This window comes from Rhipicephalus microplus, chromosome 9, assembly GCF_043290135.1.
Source record: "Rhipicephalus microplus isolate Deutch F79 chromosome 9, USDA_Rmic, whole genome shotgun sequence".
Taxonomy (NCBI): Eukaryota; Metazoa; Arthropoda; class Arachnida; order Ixodida; family Ixodidae; genus Rhipicephalus; species Rhipicephalus microplus.
The window spans coordinates 103820319-103834525 of record NC_134708.1 but is presented as its reverse complement, the minus strand read 5'-3'; positions in this window follow the sequence as shown (position 1 = coordinate 103834525).

Genomic DNA, 14207 nt, shown 5'->3' with positions numbered 1-14207 from the left:
GCTGAAGCCGCCGTTCGAAATGCACGTAATAACTTCGTCCAAACGCTTAAGATGCTGAGGAAAAGTAGAAGAATAAATTACGATGTCGTCCAAATAGCATAAGCAAATTTTCCACTTTATACCACGTAAGGCAGTATCTATCATGCGCTCGAATGTTGCTGGAGCGTTGCATAAGCCAAAAGGCATGACATTGAACTCGTAAAGCCCATCAGGCGTTGCAAACGCTGTTTTCTCAATGTCTGCTTCGCGCATAGGTATTTGCCAATACCCGGAGCGAAGGTCAAGGCTGCAGAAATATTCTGCGCCTTGTAAGGAGTCTAGGGCATCATCTATGCGTGGCAACGGATATACATCTTTTTTGTTATCTTATTTAGCGCTCTGTAATCAACACAAAAGCGGACAGAGCCATCCTTGTTCCGGACCAACACCACAGGAGACGACCAAGAGCTGGATGAAGGTCAAATAATATCCCGTTTGAGCATGTCGGCGACATTTTCCTCATTCATTTGCCGTTCCGCCGAAGACAGACGGTATGGGCGGCGGCGCACAATGGAGCTGCATTCAGTTTCGATGCTGTGCTCTGCAACAGATGTGCAGCCCAAAACTTTGGAATGTATGTCGAATGAAAAGCTGTGCTTTTGGAGAAGGTCTAAGAGGTCTCTCTTTTGCTCAGCAGTGAGGTGAGGACTTATGGTAGCATTTAAAGAAGCAGTAGTGGCCTTAGTATCGGTTGTAGCAGACGAAGGCGGTGATTCTGCGTGAAGAGGAACCAGCGAAAAAGGCTCGTTGTCAGCGAAGCAGCTCACAGCAGTGCCCTGGGGCAGCATCACTGGCGATGAAGTTGGGTTCAAGGCGGTGATCAATGCCTTACCGTCGTTAAACTGCACAATGCCGAGTGCGATGGTAAGCCCCGCAGGTTTGAAGGGAACTGATGGAGTAATGAACACGTCACCGTTAACTATAGTATCCAAAGCGATCGTGAGAATTCGTTCATCTCCTGGCGAAATGAAACAATCCGTGGCAGCAACGAAACGGAAGCTGTATGGATCGACATCAGATGAACTCTCAGTAGCTGACATATGAATTACTCGATGACGACACAATATGAAAGCTGATGCCGAACAAAGGAAGTCCCATCTTAAAATGACTTTGTGAGTGCACAAAGGAAGTACAAGAAACTGAATGTGGTGAAGGATGCCATCTATGAAAACGCGGACTCTACAAACACTTGAAAGCTGAATAGGGACTCCATCTGCGCAACGAAGGGGAGGGCCATCGTATGGCGTCGTAACTTTTTTCAAGCGAGCACAAAATTCTGCACGAATTACGGAAAGTGATGCGCCTGTGTCTACTAGTGCCTCTGTCTGTATACCTTCAACATATACCAATAAAACACTTGATGGGCGGTCTGGAGGAGTTTGACGCAGTTCGAAAGATGCAGCTTTCCCTCAGGAAGCTGCACTGTTTAGTTTTCCAGTTGGCGGTCGGTAATCAAAGTAGAAGGTCGAAGGGGAGAGGAGGAACGCCGCATCGGTGAAGGTGAGCGACGACGTGAGAAACGGGAACTGCCAACTGAGGCAAAGTTCTGCGGAGATGGCGACCAGTGTGTGCTGTTCTGATACTGTCGGCGATAGGGTGGCCTAGTTGGCTAGAAGTCGCCCCGTTCATAGTCACCGTAGCTTCATAGTCACCGTAGGTCGAGCAGACCTCAGCCACTAGGTGTCACTGGCTGCAGAGAGCTTGCAGCAGCAGCTGGTAAATCAGTGTGGACGAGTGGCAGGACAGCCTTGGCTGTTTTCACTGCCCGCGAAGCAGTGGCATGGGCAACTGCTAGAGGCCTTTGCATGACCAGCTTTTGAAGGCCGTTGTAGTGCTGCATCCTGTTGCACAACATCAGCAAACATTGGTTTGTGTGTGAAAAAACCTCAGACGGGTTCTTGAGCTGTTCGGAAATTTTTGTTATGTGCGTTACTTTCAATGTTAGCATTTACTTTTTCTTTTTCCTTGTTGAACACGTTCGGGAGCATGCGGAGTGGTCACTATCACAGTTCATGCCATGGCCCTCGTACTCCGTCTCACGGTCATCTGTGAATCGTCCAGTAGCGGCACACTTTACACAGGTGAGTTGGCTATACGGCAACTCTGGGAGCCATAGCAAAAACGCTGGCACTTTGAAAATTGCCGAGGATTCGGGATGTATTTCCTGACACCTAACATTACGTATCCTGTTGCGATTTACCTTTTTAAAGCAATCACACAACGCCCCTCGTGCGCGCGTAGCACTATAGAAAAAGTTGGTACGCCAAGCGAACCAGCTCTTGTTTCGCCCCTGCTAGTTGACGCCGTGCGAGAACAAAAACTAAAAGAACATTCCGCCGCTTGTCGAATATTTAAGCGTGAACGCAGTATGCAGGTATCCCTCAGCGGGTGTACATCGAACAGAGAAGATGAGCGGCATGCCATTTGTTGCAAACCGATACATGTGGTCAAAATTTGCTATCGTGAAAAATGTCAGCTAGAACACTGCATTCAGAGTTATTCCACAATGAACTGCTCATAAAGTGCAATGGCTTCTAAAACCATAGCGATTTCATTTTGCAATAAACTCAGGATTGCGAGAAGTGTTACAGCTATAGATTTTTTACACTTTTATGAACAAGTCACGCGCTGAAGATAGAAAAAGTAAACACATTCTAAATGTGTTCAAACACGAAGGATTGAAACGAGAAATTACGTGCGAGATACCTTGCTCTGATAATTTTCGGTTTCCTATCAGACGCCAACGTGTCTGCAGATATGTTTGTTAGCAATATGATCCACATTGAGTGAGACCGCTGTTGCATTTCACGTCACCGCATCCAAAAAATGTTCGATGAGGAATAATGATGGCATATTTACGCATATGAAGGAAAAAAACAAAGAAAAGCTTGGGCATACAACTTTAGCAATCGTTTCTAGCTGCAAGAAGGCACGATGTCTTCTATAACATATTGCATTGGTTTGTCAAGAGTTGATTGGCGTTGCAAACAAAGAATAATCCGGACGACTTTAACTCGCGAAGTAAGCAGGAATACTGTAGCTTTTTCATGCATACGAAATGCACAGTCTGAAAGGAAATCCGGAAGCAATACGAGGTGAGGGTGGTGTTTTCAGCACCATTTGTTCTGTAATATCTCTTCCGTAGAGCGTGAAGGGTCGCAGGAGTCTGCAGCGGGCCGAGAAAAGTACTATGAGGGGCATGTCAATTGTTTTTTCAAAGGTTGTGCTAGAGTTAATAACAAAATTCATCTTGTTCACATATATACATCAATCAGACTGGTAGACGTATCAACACGTGCCTGAAAGAGCATCGAAAATCACTGAATGAACCCATCTTAACGCACCTAACATTTCAGTAATGAAAACGCAATTTCATCTTTGAAGGTCTGGTAAGGTTGCACAGTCAACCTAACCAGACAACGAGAGAAATATCGTAGACATATCATGAAGAACCCCACACCTTATTTAAGTCAATTAGGCTTCGCTATCGTTAGAAGACAACAAACTTAACTTTATTATTCAGCAGCATAGACATGTCTTTGTTGTTTTCTTTTGTGCCTCTTTGTGGCATGTGCAATGCATCCCCCATTTTACATATGTTTTCTTTTTCAATACGTGCGAGAACCTTTCAGTCGTAAGTGAGCATTTTCACTGTGCGCGTTTCTTTCCTTGTCTTACTTCTTTCTTTTCACCTTGCAAGTTTTATTCGAGCTTGTATTTAAACTGCCAAGGAAAGTTGGTATGTGCAGATTGTGCAAGCCATGCGCGCACCGTCTAGTGGCTGTATTTAATTTTACGAATACCGTTTATTTTTGAAGCATCCTTTAAATACACCAGAATTGTACAATTTACTCGCCAACAGCGCCAAAAGACATTGCTTTCTAATGCATTTGTCAGTTTATGAACAGGGCTTGGACCATTTTGGCAACATGTAGTGTTCTTTTGTAATGCCAAAGGCGGACAGACGCTAAAGAATTACAATAATAATTAAGTGACGCTTCTAAGGCACTCAGCTGGTTGACAAGTGAAAATTGTAGCCATTCAATTCGTGAGGTATAAAAACTTCAAGAAGGAACCTTGAAGAAGGAACGACAGAAACTAATACGCAAGAAGCCAATCAATGAGCTACCGCTGAGAAGGAAAGTACAGGAATTCATAGTCTTGCTTCAGAACAGGTACTCGGCTTTTATTGAGAAAACTAACATTAGCGTAGATACAATGATTTATAATCGGACGAGTATCTATACGGAAAGTTCAGTGGAAGCTGGAGGCACGGTAGTTAGACAGGACACCGGCAAGCTTTCCCAGGAAACGAAGAATCTCATTGGAAAGCGTCAAAGCATGAAAGTCTTAAGTAAAACAGACAAAAGAGAACTGGCAGAGCTTTCGAAGGGGATTAATAGGCGTAAGGTATCCGATGCAAGAAGGTAAAACATGCAAAGAATTGAACACGCTCTGAAAAACGGAGGAAGCGTCAAAGCATTGAAAAGGATTCCTTGGAATAGGCAAAAATTGGATGTATGCACTGTAGGACAAAGAAGGCAAAACAACTACCTATATAGATAGGATAGCTAAAATAGCGGAGAAATTAACGGAGATCTGTACAGTAGCCGGGACAACCATGATCTTAATACTACGCGAACTAGCTGCACCCCGAATGACAGCACACCAGTAATGATAGAAGAAGCCAGAAAAGCCTTGGAGAGCATACAAAGAGGCAAAGCTGCTGGTGAGTATCAGGTAACCTCATATCTGCTGAAATATGGAGGACAGACTGTGTTAGAAAAACTACCCACTCTGTTTTCGAGGTGTCTCCTGACGGGAAGAGTACCAGAGTCTTGGAAGAATACTAAGATTATCTTAATACATAAGAAAGGAGATGACAAGGACTTGAATAATTAAAGGTCGATCAGCTTGCTCTCCGTAGTATGCAAGCTATTTACAAAGGTAATTGCTAACAGAGTTAAGAAAACATTAGAATTCAATCAACCAAAGGAACAAGCACTATTTCGAACAGGCTACTCAACAATCGACGACATTCATAATATTATACAGGAAATATAGAGATGCTCAGAATATTGCCAACCGTTATACAGAGCCTTCATAGATTATGAGAAGGCATTTGATTCAGTAGAAAGATTAGAAGCCATGCAGACACTGCGGAATCAGGGCGTCCATGAGGCATATATAAATATTCTGGAAGAAATCCACAAGGAATCAGTTGCTACCATAGTGCTTCATAAAGAAAGCAACTGAATACCAATCAAGAAGGGTGTATGGCAGGGGATTATAATCTCGCCAATGCTGTTTACCACGTGCTTACAGGTGGTTTTCAGAGCCCTAGAATGCGAACAGTTAGGGATAAGAGTTAATGAAGAGTATCTTAGTAACCTGCGCTTCGCCGATGACATTGCAATCGTGAGTAACTCAGGGGACAAATCGCAACTCATGAATACGAAGTTTATTTATTTATTTATTTATTTATTTATTTATTTATTTATTTATTTATTTGCAATACCCTCAGGGCCAAACGGCATTACAGAGGGAAGTGGTTGCGAAAGAATAGACAAAAAAATTTTTACAAATGCAGCGGCGAATCCTACATCGAGCAGAAGATCTTAATTATACAGGTTAGCTAACAGGCTTTATAGCAAACAAAAACGCGGGAATCATGAGAATTACATCAAGACAGAAAAAAACGACAATAAAATAAATACTGTACAGCAAAAACACAGCATCGGGTAATACAATACTTTGTTGGCTGTAAATACACATAATTAGCTAAGACACTTTTGAAATGAAGGTGATTTACAATGGTTGCCGCTGATGCGGGAAGCCGGTTCCAGTCCTCAGAGGTGCGAGGTATGAAAGAATAAGAAAAGGCGCGAGTCCTGCAAGAAGGCAACCCGACCTTATGGGAATGATCCAGCCGGGGTGAGATATAACTAGGAGGCAAGATAAGACCGTCCCGCAGCGATGTGCGATGAAACAGCTTGTGAAACAAGTGGAGACGAAACATTTTACGACGGGATGAAAGTGAAGGTAAGTTGAGGCTAGATTTCATGGCTGTTATGCTAGCTGTCCTGTTGTAATTAGAAAGTATAAAACGAATTGAGTTATTCTGTACCATTTCAAGAGAGTGTATTAGGTTGGCATGACTAGGATCCCATACTGCAGCGGAATATTCAAGTTTAGGTCGTATTAGTTCAGTGTAAAGAAGAAGTTTAAAGAAAGAAGGGGCCGTTGAAAAGTTGCGGCGGAGGTAACCTAACATTCGGTTAGCATTTTTGATGACGTAATTACAGTGAACAGTCTAGGTCAGATCAGTTGTTATATGCACCCCAAGGTATTTATAGTTTGTCACGGATTAAAGAGGGGTGTTATCAAGGTAATAGTTTAGAAGTTGATGGTTCGCTTTCGAAACACGTAAAAATTGGCATTTCTTATTGTTTAATTCCATGAGCCATGTTTTACACCAAAGAGAAATGGAGTTAAGATCATGTTGAAGAGAGGTAATATCGCCATCACAAGTTATCTCTCGGAAGATTACGCAGTCATCCGCAAATAAATGAATATTGGAGGTAATGCAGGATGGTAACTCATTAATGTATATAAGGAAGAGCAGTGGGCCTAGTACGGAGCCTTGTGGTACGCCGGAATGAACGGCACTTAGTTCAGAGCTTACATTATTAATTGAAACAAATTGAAAACGATTTTTTAGGAAACATTCGAGCCATGTTAGAAGCCTGGAATCTATAGTAAGTTCATTTAATTTGTGCAACAGCACAAATTTGACAAGGAGAGCAGTTGGACAAGGAGAGCAGAAAGGTGGGTCTTAAAATTATTCTGCCAAAACTGAAAGTGATGTACATCAACTTTGGAAGAGAGCAGCGCTTCGAAACAGGTAATAGTCCACTTCAAGTTGTAAAAGACTATGTCTGCTTAGGGCAGGTAATAACCGCTAAGCCGAAACACGAGATTGAAGTAACTAGCGGAAAAAGAATGGGGTGGAGCACATTTGGCAAGCACTCCCAAATCATGAGATGTAGATTGCCACGATCTCTCAAGGGGAACGTATAACACAGCTGTATCTTGCCGGTACTTAGCTACGGCGCAGAAACCGAAAGACTTACAAAGAAAGTTCAGCCTAAATTGAGGACGACGTAGGGAGCAATAGAAAGACAAACGGTAGGTGTAACCTTAAGAGACAAGAAGAGAGCAGATGGCTTAGAGAACAAACGGGGGATGAAGATATGATAGTTTAAAACAAGGGGAAGAAATGTACATGGGCCAGGCATGTAGCGCGTAGACAGAATAACCGCTGGTCTTTGAGGGTAACTAACTGGCTTCCCAGAGAAGGCAAGCGGGTTAGGTGAGACAGAAGGTGTAGATGGGCAGATGAGATTAAAAAGTTTGCTGGTATAAATTGGCAACAGCTAGCACAGCACCAAGTTAACTCGTGAAACATGGCAGAAGCCTTTGTCCTGCAGCGTACGTAGTCAAGCTGATGATGATTATCAAACACAGATCCTCCATAAGCATATAAGGTCCTCCATCATAAGCATAGAAGAGGCATCAAACCATACGCAATTTCTACTGTAGAGTAAAAAAAAAATCTTCATCGCACACCATAAACATATAGCAGGCAATGCCAATAGGTGACCATAAAAGAGCGAAAGATTGTGGGTAGCACCGTCTGCTACCGGCTTCCGGTTCGAGAAGAGTAGACGATGGTGAACCGCTTCGCCGCAAGCCTCAGATTATTCAGGGGTCGCGCGCGCGGTCGCCGTTTATCTTCGTCCTGATAAACTATGGTCGGTTGTTGAGCCGTTGGCTTCTCCAACTCGAGCGTGAAAGACAAACGTATAAATCGAATGCCACAAAAGGAAGAAGGCAAAATGTGGTGGGCCGCGGATGTGAACAGAACCACGGCGACAGGTAGCCTTTGAGTATACAGGGAACGTTAATTTCAGAGTGCGCGAAAAGAATTTTGTCACAGATACATGTGTATTCCACACTAAAAGAAAAGCTCACGTATGCATTCGCTGTGAATATAATATTGAGGAATAAACTGTCCCGCAGACGCACGTAGCAAAGATAGTATGGGAACGTGCGGGTAAAATCTACCTTCTTTACGAGATGAGCGCCGGCCATCGCACCCATATATATGACAAAAAAGGCAAAACTTTCACTGACGAGTTAGTTTACACGAAGCGCTGGACGAGTGCATTTGCGTTTATTTTGGTCAAACTATGCTCCAGGACGGCAATCAAAGGAAGAAGTGCGTTAATCAAGCGCAGGGTTTAGATTATTCGATGCTGTCTATGTCTGACTGTATTGTTTATGTGCCGCCATGCCAAGCAGCTTAATCATGATCAGCGTTTATATAAGCATCTGGCTTCAACTAAGAAATGCATTTTACAGCGATCAGAAGGCGAGAAAAAAAAGATGTGTCAATTCGCTCGATAAGTGCTGCTCTTCATGCTGATCGACCGGCGATGTTGGCCGAATAAGCGATCCCGAAATGAACTTTTGGCACATTGCTACAGTCATCCCCATACCCTGAGATCTTTAATATAGTGATTTTTATCTGCAGTAACGTATCATACAATAAAAACTGTTTTTTGTATCGACTGATCTACTAGTCAAACTGACAGTACCTCCTAGTAGCATATATGAATTGCAGATAATCTGAGTGCGATAAAAAGTTTTGCCACCGTTCATGGCTTTCGTAGCTTGCCATTGTCACGATCACGGTTAGCAAAAACAAAAAACAATTTTTAAAGCACTGACATTGCACGGAGAGGTGTTTGGTTTTCAAAGGAGAAATACAAAAATGCGCGCGTGCCACTGCTAACCAGCGTGGTGCGTCGACCCGGAAGCCGCCGTATCCCACAGTTCTCTGCGATTGCCCATATTACCGGTAACCTATTAGAAAAACAAAAATTATTATGGCAGAGCCAAGTGAATTTTCGAGGGGGAATGCAGTATCACAGAGGCAATCGCACCTAAACATTCAAGCTTGTGAGTGAATAACGGTGTAATGTATCAGATCTTGCCGAGTTAACTTTATTTGAGAAGCGCTGGCACGGTGCGATGTAAACTTAAAGCGTGAGACCCGCTCGCTCGTCGCTACGACTGCTGCGTCGTACCAACTTTTTTGATAAGTGATTTAGCCCCCGTTACCGGTGCAAGTGTGCTTTAAAAAGGTCTGTTGTTTCGGGAAAAGCATGGGAGGCAAAAAAAATGTTGGTATAACCTGCGTAGTAGCAATTTCTTTCCGTTGCGTCTGATTTTTATACGTTTAACGTTTATGACATTTTTGATCTTCCACCCTTGCAAGAGTTCTTCGGTTAGATACAAGAGGGCACCGTCGGAAACAACACCTTTGACAGGGTCCATGCTTCTGTGTTGTGTAACCGAAATACAATTCTACAAATGCAACAAGGTCGAAAAGTTTTTGTACTAGAACTTGTCCTTGACTTCAAATAATATATCTCAACTTGCCAATTTAGCTGCGAAGCGTATTTCAGCGAACTTCAGTGAATATTAGCTAATCTCTATCTATCTATCTATCTATCTATCTATCTATCTATCTATCTATCTATCTATCTATCTATCTATCTATCTATCTAAATATCCGCCTACGAATTTTAGCTTTACTGCCCGTATCGATAATGTTATCGATACAAAAACTGGTAGAGTATGACATGATGGTACTAAACGAGTAACTGTATAGTAATTACATTACACTCAAGACATGTATGTCATGAATGTCAAGGTTAGCATATATTAGACTTGCTACTCTTGCGATGGTTTCGTTCACATGATATTTTGCAAATCTGGCATAGTATGACATGACGGCATAGCGAACACACAAGTGACGGACCCTAACGTGGAAAGAATGGAATGCATGTCATAATTTTCATGTTTTGGCTAGTCGCGACTACATGCCACGCTCATTTTGCGCTCGCGGTCGTTTTTCTTGCTTCACATTTACAAGATTTATTATTATGAACATGAATGGCTGATGAGGCTAAATGACACGTCGAAACATGGTAGTCGTAATGTGCGTCTCATGTAAAACATGGTATGCTCATAGCTTGCTCGCGGCCATTTGGCAAGCTCGACTTATACGAAGTTTGGTATTACGTGGCGTGAATGGACGATAAACGTAAATGACACGTCCAAACATTATCATCAAGATATGCGTGTCATGTGAAACATACCTACACGTTACGCTCATAGGGTGCTCACGGCCGTTTCGCTTGAACCACACATATGAAACTTGGTATCAAGTCACCAGAATAGACGATGAAGGCAAATGACTTGTCCAGACATGATAATAATAATATGCGTGTCATGTGAAACATGTGTACATGCTACGCTCAAACCACGCTCGCGGCCTTTTTGTCAGATTCACATATACTCAATTTGGTATCAGGTGACGTGAATAGACGACAAAGCTATATGACACGTCTAGTTATGATAATCATGAAATGCGTGTATTATAAAACACGATTGCATGCTATGCTTATAGCGTGCTCACGGCCATTTCGCTAGCTACATATATACTAAATTGGGTATTACGTCTCATGAATAGACAGCGAAGATAAATGACGCATCTAAACACATAATGATACTATGCTTGTTATATGAAACTTGACTACATGCTATGCTCGCAGCGTGCTTGCAGCTGTTTCGCAAGCTCCACTTATGCGAAATTTAGTATTATGTGACGTGAACAGATGACGAAGGTGGATGACACGTCCAAACATGTTAACAATGACATGGAAGTCATGTGACGCATAATGTACGTCGACATCATAACGTTGTGCTCTTTTTAAAGTGACGTAATAACCTTCCTCATTCGTGCTTCGCATATCATTAATTCCCACGGTACGTGGGATCTGCCAATTTTTCGTGACCTTGTATCCGCTGCTGATAGTTTCCGTGAAGCATTTAGCCACCAAGTATGGTGAGATGTCAGTTGCTTTCTCATTCACGGTTTCCGAGTAAATTACGCGATACATAGGAAAGTCATCTTTACTGATCTCTAAAAAGCTGACTGCATCGGTACGCCCCCGCTTTGTGGAGTGCATCAGTGAGAACGTGTTCGACGTACCCATGAAGTAAGTGGTTTGTTCAGCAGCAATGCCGGCTGCCCGCCACCGAGCCCAACAAGGGGATGCTGTGAGGCGTGATAGAAACGCGACCATCAACTGTTCATGCTCATTATAAAAAAATAGGGTTTGCCCTAGGTGGGATAAATACATTAGGTTAACCCTTGCCGCCAGGAAAAATGGAAGCAATCGAAGAGAGGAGAGTCAAGGAAAAATAAGTATGAAGCAGAAAGACGATGAAAAGAGGAGGGAAAGACAGGAAAAGGAAACTGCCAAGTTGCCTTGGGTGGGTTGCTTTATCACGTACTTCTGTGTCGTGATATTTACGCATTAAAATTCGTTATTTTTTGAAATTCTATACAGCCTACAAATAGCGTAGAAAAACTTAGATGTTAGGTACTTCAATGCCGAAGAAACATTGTTTATGGCTTAGATATTAGGTATACTAATTCAGATTTAAATCCTGCATTGACTCTTGTGGTTGACGAAGACTACCATGAAGGGTCAGTAGAAGGCCCCCATTTATACCAATTGGGTTATATATTCTGCTAGATCAGACTTACATAACCAGACATTTCCTACAGATGTCCTATATAGCATTATATCGGCCCTGCGAAGATGCGTAGGTCCTGTTTTCGCCTTATATATCATCAAATAGGTCTTGTAAAGGTTCTATGCGGATCTCAATCAACACCATACGGTTCGCCTACAGCGCGTATATTCATCTCTGTAAATCTTGTATTAAACTATAAGGATCATGTATTAAATCTTTTAGCTTTGTTAGTATAAACCCGACATTTGACTGGCCATATTTCCCCCTGCATGTCAGCTTCATACAACTTGGCCCTGCGCCTTGAAAGACTATCGACCCTTGCGCTAAATAATATTTTAGCCAGCCCAAATCTTCCATAGCCTCTTTTATAAACAATTAATATCTCATACACACGCCTCAGTTTTCCTGATTTGATTTGTGGGGTTTAACGTTCCAAAACCACCATATTATTATGAGAGACGCTGTAGTGGAGGGCTCCAGAAATTTAGACCACCTCGGGTTTTTTAACTAGCACCCAAATCTGAGCACATGGGAATAACATTTCCGCCTCCTTCGGAAATGCAGTCACCGCAGCCGGGATTCGAACCCACGAACTGCGGGTCAGCAGCCGAGTACCTTGGCCACTAGACCACTGCGGCGGGACGCCTCAGTCTTCCTTTGTTTAGCTGAACTTTGCGTGAAAGCTTCGCAATAAAATTCTGCCACGAAGCTTTCCGTCATTGGATAACCACTCATTTTTATCAAGTGTACCAAGCGACTCTACATTTGCTTGGCTCACGCACGCAATAGTTTATTCTATTCCATTTTGTCGCCTTGCTGATTGATTTACTGAAATGTGGGGTTTAACGTCCCTAAATCACTATAAGATTATGAGAGACGCCGTATTGGAGGGCTCCGAAATTTTCGACCACCTGGGATTCTCTAACATGCACCCAAATCTGAGCCCACGGGTCTACAACATTTTCGCCTCTATTGTAAATGCAGCCGCCGCAGCTGGAATTCGATCCCGCGACCTGCGGGTCAGCTGCCGAGTACCTTAGCCAATAGACCACCAGGGCGTGGGGTTTGTCACATTGCTGTGTACTTTGGTCTTCAGCTTTGGATATGCACTTGTTTTTTTTTCTCAAGTGCCTTATTCGTAGTTTTCTTCTGTACTCGGCGTCACCCACTTTGTTAGCTATTCTTGCAGCTTGTTGCTCGAGGAACAGTTCTTGCGCTTCGCTGAACTATATACTGTTTCAGTCATTCAATCAACCATTTATTAACGAATGATAATACGTCCTTCACTACACGTAAGTGTGCTCTCACTTATTTCCCGCTCATATCTATAAACTCGAGCGCACTTAAGTCCACCAACCACACGCCAGGATCAGTGTGTTTACATCAGGAGAAATGAAGTGGTAGTCACCCAAACAGAAAAATGCCCGAATAACTGCAACACTTTGAGCATGTGTCGTGCCGCGCCTTGCCTCAGTGCTATGCTTACACTGTCCCGTGGCACGTTGCGCTAATACAAGCACTGTGCTACTCCACAACACAACCGGCAACTCTGAAATTGTCGATAGTTATAGCGCGAAAACAAAACGAAGACACAGAGACAAGAAGGACACGAAAGACACGAGCGCTGGTGTTTTCGTGTTCTTTTTGTATCTGTGTCATCGTTTTGTTTTCGCGCTAGAACTATCGTCATGCCATATCAACTAGCCGAAGCTGCCATACCCGAAATTGTGTTCTGTACAATTTCAGGGGGAGGGGAGTGTCTACTTCCTGCTCTTTAAAAAAAAACAATAGATCCACTTCATCAGCAATTACTGCTAAAACCTAAAAACAGAAGTTTTCAGAAGAAACTGACGTGAAATATATGACTTTGTCCTGCTAATTACAGTTCATGATATCTACATGTTTTTTCTCGTATTAGTTTCAAAAAGCGCTTATGAAAATGTGAACCTGGACTGCCACCCAATCAATGCTTATGTACTACCTTGGCAGTGTCCTTTAAAACGTCTTATGTACCACCTTACCAGGAGAGAAGAATCGCTAAGGTTACTCGTCGTTTTCATGAAATACTGTCATCTGCCACATTACCGGAAAGATTGATCATGTGCTTAGATATCACTCGCCAGTACCAACTTGTTCATTATTAGTTCTGAATGAGGCCTAATGATGTTTCTGGACGCCAGATATCTGCACCTTGGAGACGTTTTCAAAGCAGCGCCTCCGATTGATCACTCCATTGTGAAAGGCGCTTATTTAACCTCGTTTCTTTCACTAACAGGATTTCAACACTAGCAGAGTTGGCACCGACCATGTCTTCGTTTCCTTTGTCACCACTGTGAGCTCGCCAGTATATACGTCCCGGCACTCTGAATGCATTAACGGGGGCGAGAATAGAGCAGTGAAGAACAAACTGCCTTTCTGTATTTTGTAGACGTACTTGCAGGTATACGACACACTGATCCTAGGTTAGCTCGTGTTGCATTGGCGATTGGTAA